Consider the following 9,929-nt stretch of genomic DNA (forward strand, 5'->3'; position numbering starts at 1 on the left):
TCGACGCAGAAGCGTAGTGTGCCGTCTTTCTTCTTCGCCAAAACGACTGGTGCCGCCAAGGGGCTGTTGGATGGCTGGATCACGTCATCACGCAGCATTTCCTCAACTTGATCGCGTATGGCCTGGCGTTCTCGTGGCGACACACGGTAGGGGCTTTGACGTAGCGGTCTAGTGTTTTTGTCCGTGATGATGCGATGCTTAATTGCCAACGGCGTTTGCCGCACCTTCGACGCTGAAGAAAAGCACTCGCTGTAGTTTTCAAGAAAAGTGCGAATCCGGTCTTGTCTGTCTTAGGGGAACGCTGGATTAATGTCGAAATTGGGCTGCTTGGCTCGGTTGGGTGCATCGTTTTCAAGTTGGTTGGGAAGCGCGTAGACTTCTCGGGTGTCCGTTAGCTCGTCAAGGAAAGCAATCGTCATGCCCTTGTTCAGGTGCCGGTATTCGTCGGTGAAGTTCGTGACGGAGCATATCAGTTTGTCCATGACGGAAACGGACGATGCCTCTTGCGATGCCAAGTCCTCTATCCAGTAACAACTGAGTGTTTCCTTCGACAAACCCTTCCGTGATTTCGACTTCTGTTGTAACTACAGGGACGCTTGATCGAGGAGGTACGGTCAATTTTCCGTCGAGGACTTTGAGAGCGACGTGATGCGTCGAAGTTCTCGTAGCAGGCATGGCTTTCTCGGTCGAGAGTTTGATGAGTTTGGATCGGAGGTAGATGATCGCTCGATGTGCGTTCAGAAATACAACGCCCAGAATCACATCGCGGGAACAGGGCTGCAATACGACGAAGCTGGTAGGGTAGGTACGTCCATTTACTGTAACCTTTGCGGTGCATCGCCCCGACGGCGTAACAAGGTTACCACCAGCGGTGCGGATAGCGGGCCATCCCAAGTGGTCGTCACTTTCTTGAGCTGGGCGGCGAAAGCTCCACTGATGCAAGAGTAGTCGGCACCGGCGTCTACTAGGGCGGTAACCGTGCGTCCGTCGACAGCAATCTCAATTTCGCTTTGTCGCCTCCTCGTATTGCACATTGGCTTCGGTGTTCGATCTCTGCTTCGTCTCGTGCCGTGGTCGCGGCCGGGCACACCGTCGTCGATTGGCTGGGCGGCAGTGGTAGCTTGAAGTTTGGTCGTGTCGTCTTGGATGTTGACGTCGGGCGTAGAGGCGGTGTTACCTTGATGTCTGGGCGTGTCGAGGGCGTCTTCACAAGTAATGTCAACAGCGTTAATTGCTCCCTTCAAAAGCTCCCTTTCCGTTCCCTCGTTCGCATACGTGCCTTTCTGCGCTCCTTTATAAACAAATCCTATAAGTGACGCCTCTAGCATTTCTCACATACTCATTACTACACAGACCAAACTTTATATGAATTATTGCCTGAAAACTCAATTCATTTCTTCATTTTTTTTCCAGAAGCAATACAACGTGGAAAGGAGCAAGGGCTTTTATTCCTTGCCTGTACAACCACGACTGCCTGCACAAGGCAGTCGTGGTTTTAAAGAAAATAGATGCAAACCCTAAATCGTAAGCCGAAATGCAAAGCCTAAATAGATGCAAAGCCTTAACTAAAACGTATGGGCCTGTTTATCCGGCTAGTGATTATGAGACATATTTGGGATCCAGACGGGCCAAGTTCGATTTCCATATGTACCTGTAGGTATAATAGTGATATCGTGGTTAGCTCCGCTTCTCAACTTGGCCTTGTCATGAGCTCTTTAGGCGTCACAGAACTGGAAGGCCGCTACGTGTTCGGCATATCACCTACCAACTAACATCTGCTATAGGCTATACCAAAGTACACCTGCTATACGAAAGAACATCTGCCATCAACTAACATCTTCTACTAACTAACATCTGCTCTAATTGTTCATCCACAACTGCATCACGAATGCCAACGTCGACGCCATACTAAAACACATGGACTTGACATTCATAGGTTCGCGCAATTTCCATGGGCAGGATGCTGGTCAATACCGCATAGTGTTGGCCTGCTATGAAAACTCAAATACCGAAATTATAAGACAGCCAACTAGGAAAGGCTGGGAGGCGGCCCTTCCCAGCTCAGACCTAGAGGTCAAGCGTGCTTTAGTCCATAGAGGTAGGCAGTGGTAGCGGCCAATGGTGTCCCGGAATAGGGAAATCACCCAGCTCCACAACCACCAATCATGTCAGTGCACCAAAAACTGTTTTCTCCTCCTAAACGCTGACGCCCGATTTAAAGATGCGCAAAACATTTGTTCATGTCAGATTAAGTAGTTAGTATGGTGTAGCTGTTTTCAGAGATTTCTGTTGAGGAATGTAGAGCTGGAAGCAATTTTATTGTGATGTGAACGTCAAGGTATTAAAAACAAGTAACGGCCAGCTTCTTTGTTTCCACGTTTTCAAATTGATATCATGAAGTATACATTTTTTCAAGTTACGTTTTCCAATTAAGCGACACACACTTGTTGCCCGTTTTTACTTAGCATGCATTTGGCAATTTAAAAGTTCGGCAGATGCCTAACAGAAACCCTCTTCATCAATGAAGGTGTAAAAGTGGTCTCAGTCAGTCGCTGTCTTCTGCCTAAAACGTGAAGTGTATAAACACGTGCTGCTAAAAAATTATTGATCATTATTTGGATTTAGTCTGAGGTTGCGAACAGCAAACCCCTCCCTTTTACCAAGATACTTTGTTGGGCGAGTTGGTACTTATTCATTATTGATATAAACAGCGCGAACACGAAAACAAGGGACAAGAAACAAGAAAGCCACAGTACATGCGCTGACTCACAACTAAGCCTAAGCCGTTTATTCCAAGGCCCAGAAAAACAAACATGAAGAAAACAAAACAGTCACGTGAAAAACCCCTGGGTTCACCTGCTGCATAAAAATTACTTTAAAAAATCACTTAAAAAAGGCACCTCTTTGCTTGAAAGAGCAAGAGACGGCTTGCTGACACACTTATTGTCCGTTGAAATAAAATACGCTTCCACTATCTCTCTCATTATCTTCTGTTTGTGGCGATATAAAATCTTAACACTGTCAAACTTAGGAGTGCACTTCTTCTTCTCCTTCTTCATTATTTCACATGACTGGCAATGGGATACTAGAAACGTTTTGTCCTTTCCAATTTCCAAGTTGTTACAGTGTTCCTGTGGTCTCTTATTTATACACCGTCCGGTTTGTCCTATATAACTGGCTCCACAAGAGAGTGGAAGCCTATACACAACACCTGTCTTGCGCCCAACATAGGGGTTTCTATGTTTCACCCCACATTCTTGCTTCTTCTCTTCTCTTTCCCTTTGAACAGCCGGGCAGATCCTCTTCATGTTGAGCGGGGCGGTCAGTGCGACGTCCACATTATACCTCTTGCCTACATTTTTGAGGCCATGCGAAATCCTGTGCACATACGGTACCACGGCAACCTTCCTCTTGCTCTCACCCATGCTGGGCAGGGATTTCAGTCTGTGCGTTCTTTTAAGGTTCTTCAGTACCCGGAAACTGGCCTCAATAATAACTGACTCGCGATAACCGGCCTTTGCAATTCTTGTCACTTGTCTTTCAAAACTCTTGTCCATGCCGTTGTAACAAGATTTCGTCAACACTTGCTTATTAAGTGCGTTGACGAAATCTTGTTACCACGGCATGGGCAAGAGTTTTGAAAGACAAGTGAAGAGAATTGCAAAGGCCGGTTATCGCGAGTCAGTTATTATTGAGGCCAGTTGCCGGGTACTGAAGAACCTTAAAAGAACGCACAGACTGAAATCCCTGCCCAGCATGGGTGAGAGCAAGAGGAAGGTTGCCGTGGTACCGTATGTGCACAGGATTTCGCATGGCCTCAAAAATGTAGGCAAGAGGTATAATGTGGACGTCGCACTGACCGCCCCGCTCAAGATGAAGAGGATCTGCCCGGCTGTTCAAAGGGAAAGAGAAGAGAAGAAGCAAGAATGTGGGGTGAAACATAGAAACCCCTATGTTGGGCGCAAGACAGGTGTTGTGTATAGGCTTTCACTCTCTTGTGGAGACAGTTATATAGGACAAACCGGACGGTGTATAAATAAGAGACCACAGGAACACTGTAACAACTTGGAAATTGGAAAGGACAAAACGTTTCTAGTATCCCATTGCCAGTCATGTGAAATAATGAAGAAGGAGAAGAAGAAGTGCACTCCTAAGTTTGACAGTGTTAAGATTTTATATCGCCACAAGCAGAAGATAACGAGAGAGATAGTGGAAGCGTATTTTATTTCAACGGACAATAAGTGTGTCAGCAAGCCGTCTCTTGCTCTTTCAAGCAAAGAGGTGTCTTTTTTAAGTGATTTTTTAAAGTAATTTTTATGCAGCAGGTGAACCCAGGGGTTTTTCACGTGACTGTTTCGTTTTCTTCATGTTTGTTTTTCTGGGACTTGGAGTAAACGGCTTAGGCTTAGTTGTGAGTCAGCGCATGTACTGTGGCTTTCTTGTTTCTTGTCCCTTGTTTTCGTGTTCGCGCTGTTTATACCCTCCCTTTTAATCAAAAATACCGGCTCTGAAAATATGAAATGAGAAATATGAGAAATAAATCACACTATATACTTGTGTTTACACCAACGCTGTGTGCTACTATGTTAGGGAAAGAACTGCTTCCTAATGCTAGGTTCACAAACTATTTATTCTGGTTCTTCATGCACTTTTGCTTGTAGTGTTGGGACGAGCTTTCTATGTCCCAATGCTATGTCTCTGTCCCAATACTGTCTTTCAAGCTGTAAGTATGGAAGAAAAACTTTGTCGCACGCAGCATTAGCGCGTGCTTTGTATTGTTGCTGCTATGACACATTGTCAAGGAAGTGCCTCGCTTCTGCTTGCTGATGTGTCTCTTTTCGCGTGAATAGTTTTGTTTAAGTGACGTCGTTGGCATGGTGGCACAGTCAGAATGAAGGACTTACTTGCGTTCCTCTTCGTTACGCAGATGTTCGGCGCCAATCTGGCCGCACACACCTGTCCTGCAATCGCCGCTCCGCATATGTCAGCCCCGTTCTGGTACCTCTGCTTTTTTTGAAGCCTGCGGAACCACATCAGACAAGAGGGTGCAGCACAGCGTCTTCAGCCCACCCACACGAACGCTGCAGCATCACTGCTGATCAGCTTGCCTGCCCCCGGTTGTGCGCAGCCGGGCCATCGTCAACGTCAGCAAGAGCATTTGCGCGGGAACAGATAAAAGGAGGCACACGATGTGCCTTCGCCAGTGGGCATGGTGGCAATGTCAGAATGTAGCCCTTACTTACGTTCCATTTGGTTAAGCAGGTTAGTAATTTTTAAGAGCTGCTTACCACAGCTTTAAATCTGAGAATGTCTTTGTTGTGATGCTTACATACTCAGAGGGACACACACAATCCTTCCGCGCTCTGTTTTTGCTTGTGTGCGGCGACACTGAAGGTAATCCGGTTTCTCTAGTTGATAACAAGGACATCGACACATGAAAGAGTTTTGCAGTCACTCAGTTCAGTTGAGGCGTTCAGTCGTGTCCGTCTCTTCGTGACCCTATGGACCATGTCACGCCACGCTTTCCGGTCTCTTTGCAGTCACTAAATGATTTGAATTCCCTTTCGATTAGAATGAAATCTGTGCAAAATGAAATGTTCGCGAGAATGGCTAAACTAAAAAAATAGCAATACGCTGATTCCGAGGCAATATCTGATAACAGGCAAAGTCTAAAACACGTAGAAAATCCAATTACTAGCTTCGATCGGTGGCAATCCAATATGACTGAGCGGCGCGAAGCAGGTTTTTGTGTCCAAGAAGGCACATGCACCCTTCTTTCCCGAACTGATGATGCAGGAGATCGCTCTCGGTGAGACAGTTTTCTGTTCTACGGCCTAGCAGATGTGGCTAAGGAGACAGCATCGCAATCAGAAGAAAAACTTAGTTCTTGTGAATGACCTTGATATACCAATGACAAGTAAAGATATCACCCGAGCTCACACACATTGGTAACTACATCGATGGTATTTACCACTCATCGTTAATTTCTCAGCATATATCTTCAGCCGTGGAGTACTTGCGCCATTCTCTCGAGGAACACACTTTTCATATCCTTAGTCACCAAAAACCACTGATATCTGCTCTCATATCCAGCAGTTCCTCCTACGCTCCTCGCGAAATGTGACAGCTGGCCTACTTTTCGAAGTTACCGGTGATATTCATCACATCAGCGGCAAGCCGAACATAGTTTCAGACGATTTTTATCGTGCTGAATCAATGCGACACTCAATGCGCAGCTAATCATCGATTTCACGGCTATGGCTGCTGTTCAACAAGCCGATGCCGAGCTGCAACGGCTTCGCAGGCGCGACACCTCTCTGGTATTATAGGACGTCTTGCTCCCTTACTGCGCCGTCTGTAATACGTCGACCGATCCCCCTCGCTCTGACTTTCATCCATCATATCGCCGAATCGTCTTTGATGTCTTTCATTCTTTGGCACATCCTGGCATCCTCGCAACTCGGCGCCTTGTCGCGCCTTGTTATGTTTGGCCTCGAATCAACGTCGACGTTCGCCACTGGTCGCGCACGTGCCTCAGCTGTCAACAAAGTAAAGGGCACCGGCACACTTAGACTCCTTTTTTATCTTTCCCGTCTCCGGGCACCTGTTACAGCCATCTGCACGTCGATATTGCCGGTCTCCTTCCTCCCTGCGGCAACCACCGCTGCCAGTAACTTGCATTGACAGGTTCATGAGATGGCCTGAAGCGATGCCCTTTCTGGATATAACGGCGGAGTCGATCGCACGAGCACTCACAACATTCTGCTTAAGTCGCTATGGTGTCCCTTCCACTATTACGACTGATCGTAGTCGTCTATCTCACTCACCATTATTTGCCACCCTATCTCGCCTCCTCGGCGTCAATCACGTTAAGATTAAGTCTTAACGACCGATTTCCAACGGTATTATTGAGCGTTGCCACCGGCAGTTGAAAGCTTCACTTATGGCGTCCGCTTTCTTTTCACCATGGATGGAGAGTCTGCTCTTTGTCCTGCTTGCTGTCCACACCGCACTTCGCAGTCACTATTCCACCTGTGCAGCAGAGCTAATGTTTGACACTACTCCCGTGACCCTGGCGAATTCTCGGAGCCGTCGCCACCTACGCCTGCGGACGTCAGAGTACGCCTGCCGTCTGCGTAGCGCTATAAGGACTGTCGTTCCACCACGTCAGCGCCAGTATTGGCCTCGTACGCACGTACCCCCCTCCCCCTACCTGCATGTCTGATTGCCACGACGCCGTACATGCACCCTTACGGCCACCATACGATGGTCCGTTCCAGGGTCTCCGGCGTGCTCCTAAGCACTTTCTGCGTCGCATCAACGGCCGGGAAGACACGACATCCGTTGATCGTCTTAAATCCGCCCACCTTGACTCAGACGTCCTCGCCAACTGTGCCACTTCACCCCCTCCCGATTGTGCCAGTTCACGCCGCGTACGATTCGCACCACAGTGTCCGCACTGCGCCATCGCCAGAGGGGAGAGGGGGCGTGTAGGATGCCATAGTGGTCCGGTCGTTGAAGAAGACGACATCCTCAGCACGCCTGCGAAGCACGCGCAATTTGTTTTTCGTGGCTACTGGACTGAATGCTGGCGGTTCGCTGTTCAGTTCCCACCTGGCTCAACGGTTCTTGTCAAATATATCTGCGGAGACTCGGCAATGACTGCCTGTGGTTCATCTCTACAACTGCAACGCAGAGATAATTACACTCAAAGAAATCTGGTTAACAGAGCAACTATCAAATGCGGAAATATTTGTCAGCGGAAGAAATACGCGCTTTATCGTAGCCATCGCACCAACAGACCGAATGAAGGAGTATTACAGGACATTAGCCACAGTTTACTATGTTTTAATATACTTTCGCTACAATAATAGAATTGGTTAGGGTTTGCTTTACTTGTAACTTTAAAAAGATCGTTGTAGCTGTTTGCTATCTATCATCACCAAGTTCAAGTTTCATTACCGATAGCCTACACTACTGCCTCAAAGAAGTCCTTTGCTGAAATCACCCCGTATATGAGGTATTCCCTGGTAACTTTAATTTCCCCAACATAAATTAGCCTCATACATGCTCCTTTTCTGATCAGTCTTATGTTGAATTTAATAACTTCATTTCGTTTTGTACGGATTTGAACTTCACACAAAAGGTTCTTTGCCAGCACGTATAACAGCAATTACATATTCGCCTTTACATTTCATGCTAAAGTCATCAGAAGAAATTATATTGAGGTTAAAACGCTTATTACATTTAAGGGATCATGATGTGTTGCATTCTACTCTTGCTTTGCCGAAGTACAACTCACGGCCACGAAAACAATTAAAAAAATATCAAAGACTGCGGCAGACCAGATTTAGATGCTATTAACTTATAACTGCATTTTTAGAACTAGAAAGCGTACCAAGAAGAACCACTTGACGAAAAGTGGCACATGTTTAAGAGCACATTTTTAGACTTTTATAATTACTAGTGCACGAGTTTATTTCAACAGTAACGCGCCCTATACCGCCGCTTTATAAACAACCTGTTTAACAAGAAGAAACGCCTTTTTGGCAAAGCTAAAAGCTCTCCGGTACCTGCACATTGGCAGGCGTATAAATCAGCTGCTCAAATATACCTTAAAGCACTGAAAGCTACAAAATCCTTGTTCTTCCATACTACCATTCAAATGTTCTAAAGTGTAATCCCAAGTGCTTCTGGAGCATTGTGAAAGCAAACATGAATCGTAAGGCTTGTGCTAGTACTCTTAGTGCATTAACACAAGCGTTTTCATCTTCTCCAATTTTCAATTCTCCCCCACTTGTTCAGCCTAATAACTACAGTGCTATCAATCCGGTCATATTCTATACGAGAAGCATAAAAGCTGTTATAAATGAGCAAAAATTAATGGTCTATCTGTGAAACTGATGAAATACAGATATAATTGTTAAATCAACAGTTGTGGATATTCCCTCATCATCCTAGAATGCATTTTTACACAATTATTTTTCGATAACCACTACAACGTGATTGGAAAACAGGCAAAATCATACCCAAATCATAATTTCGGAGATATCCATAAACCGTGAAACTATCGGCCGATATCTCTCACATAAGTTTCCTGTAAAATAATTGAGTATATTGCTTTTACAGATTTAGTAAATCATCTCGAATGTAAGAGTTGTTTCAGTATTTCATTACAGGAATTCCGTAAACCATATTGCTGCGATATCTAGGAACTTTACTAACAGCGTGCATACATAGCTGGACTTAAGAATTCTAACAGACTGTATTTCCTTAGACTGCTAAAGCTTTTTATAAAGGTCACCATATCTTACTCTTGCATACGCTTAGCACACTTAACATTCAACCAAACGCACCTAATTGAATTCGTACATTCCGTACTTTACATGTTCAATTTGTATATTAGTGGTACTAATGTGCCGTCATATCAGTAAATTCCAGAGTTCCTAAAGCGTCAGCGCTTGGCGCACTAATATTTCTCGTTTATATCAATGATCCGCCAACTCAAACCAGTTCTGAAACTTGATTTTTTGCAGACTATTCCGTCATTTTTCATAGAATAACCAACGGTTTAGACGCTGCATTCCTTTAAACTGACCTAAATTCCATATCTGATTGGTGTAACACATGTAGCATCCAAATAAACATAAATAAATGCAAGTCTATGAAAATGTCTCGTACAAAAACAGAGTCCTAAGTATTATATGAACAACAATGCTTTAGAACCCTTCACATCATACCGTTACCTTTGCGTCACCATAAGAAGAAATAGGTAAAAAGACACTTTCAAAACTTTGGGCCAAAGCTAACAGTACTTTAGGATATCTAAGCAGAAACTTATTGCACAGCATCATCTTTACAGCTACTGTTCACTAAAAACTGTCTCCGTTGACAGTTTGAATATGCGTCATCAGTCTGGGATCCATACC

This window comes from Amblyomma maculatum, chromosome 10 (genome assembly GCF_055883805.1).
Source record: "Amblyomma maculatum isolate TAMU_Amacu chromosome 10, ASM5588380v1, whole genome shotgun sequence".
Lineage (NCBI taxonomy): Eukaryota > Metazoa > Arthropoda > Arachnida > Ixodida > Ixodidae > Amblyomma > Amblyomma maculatum.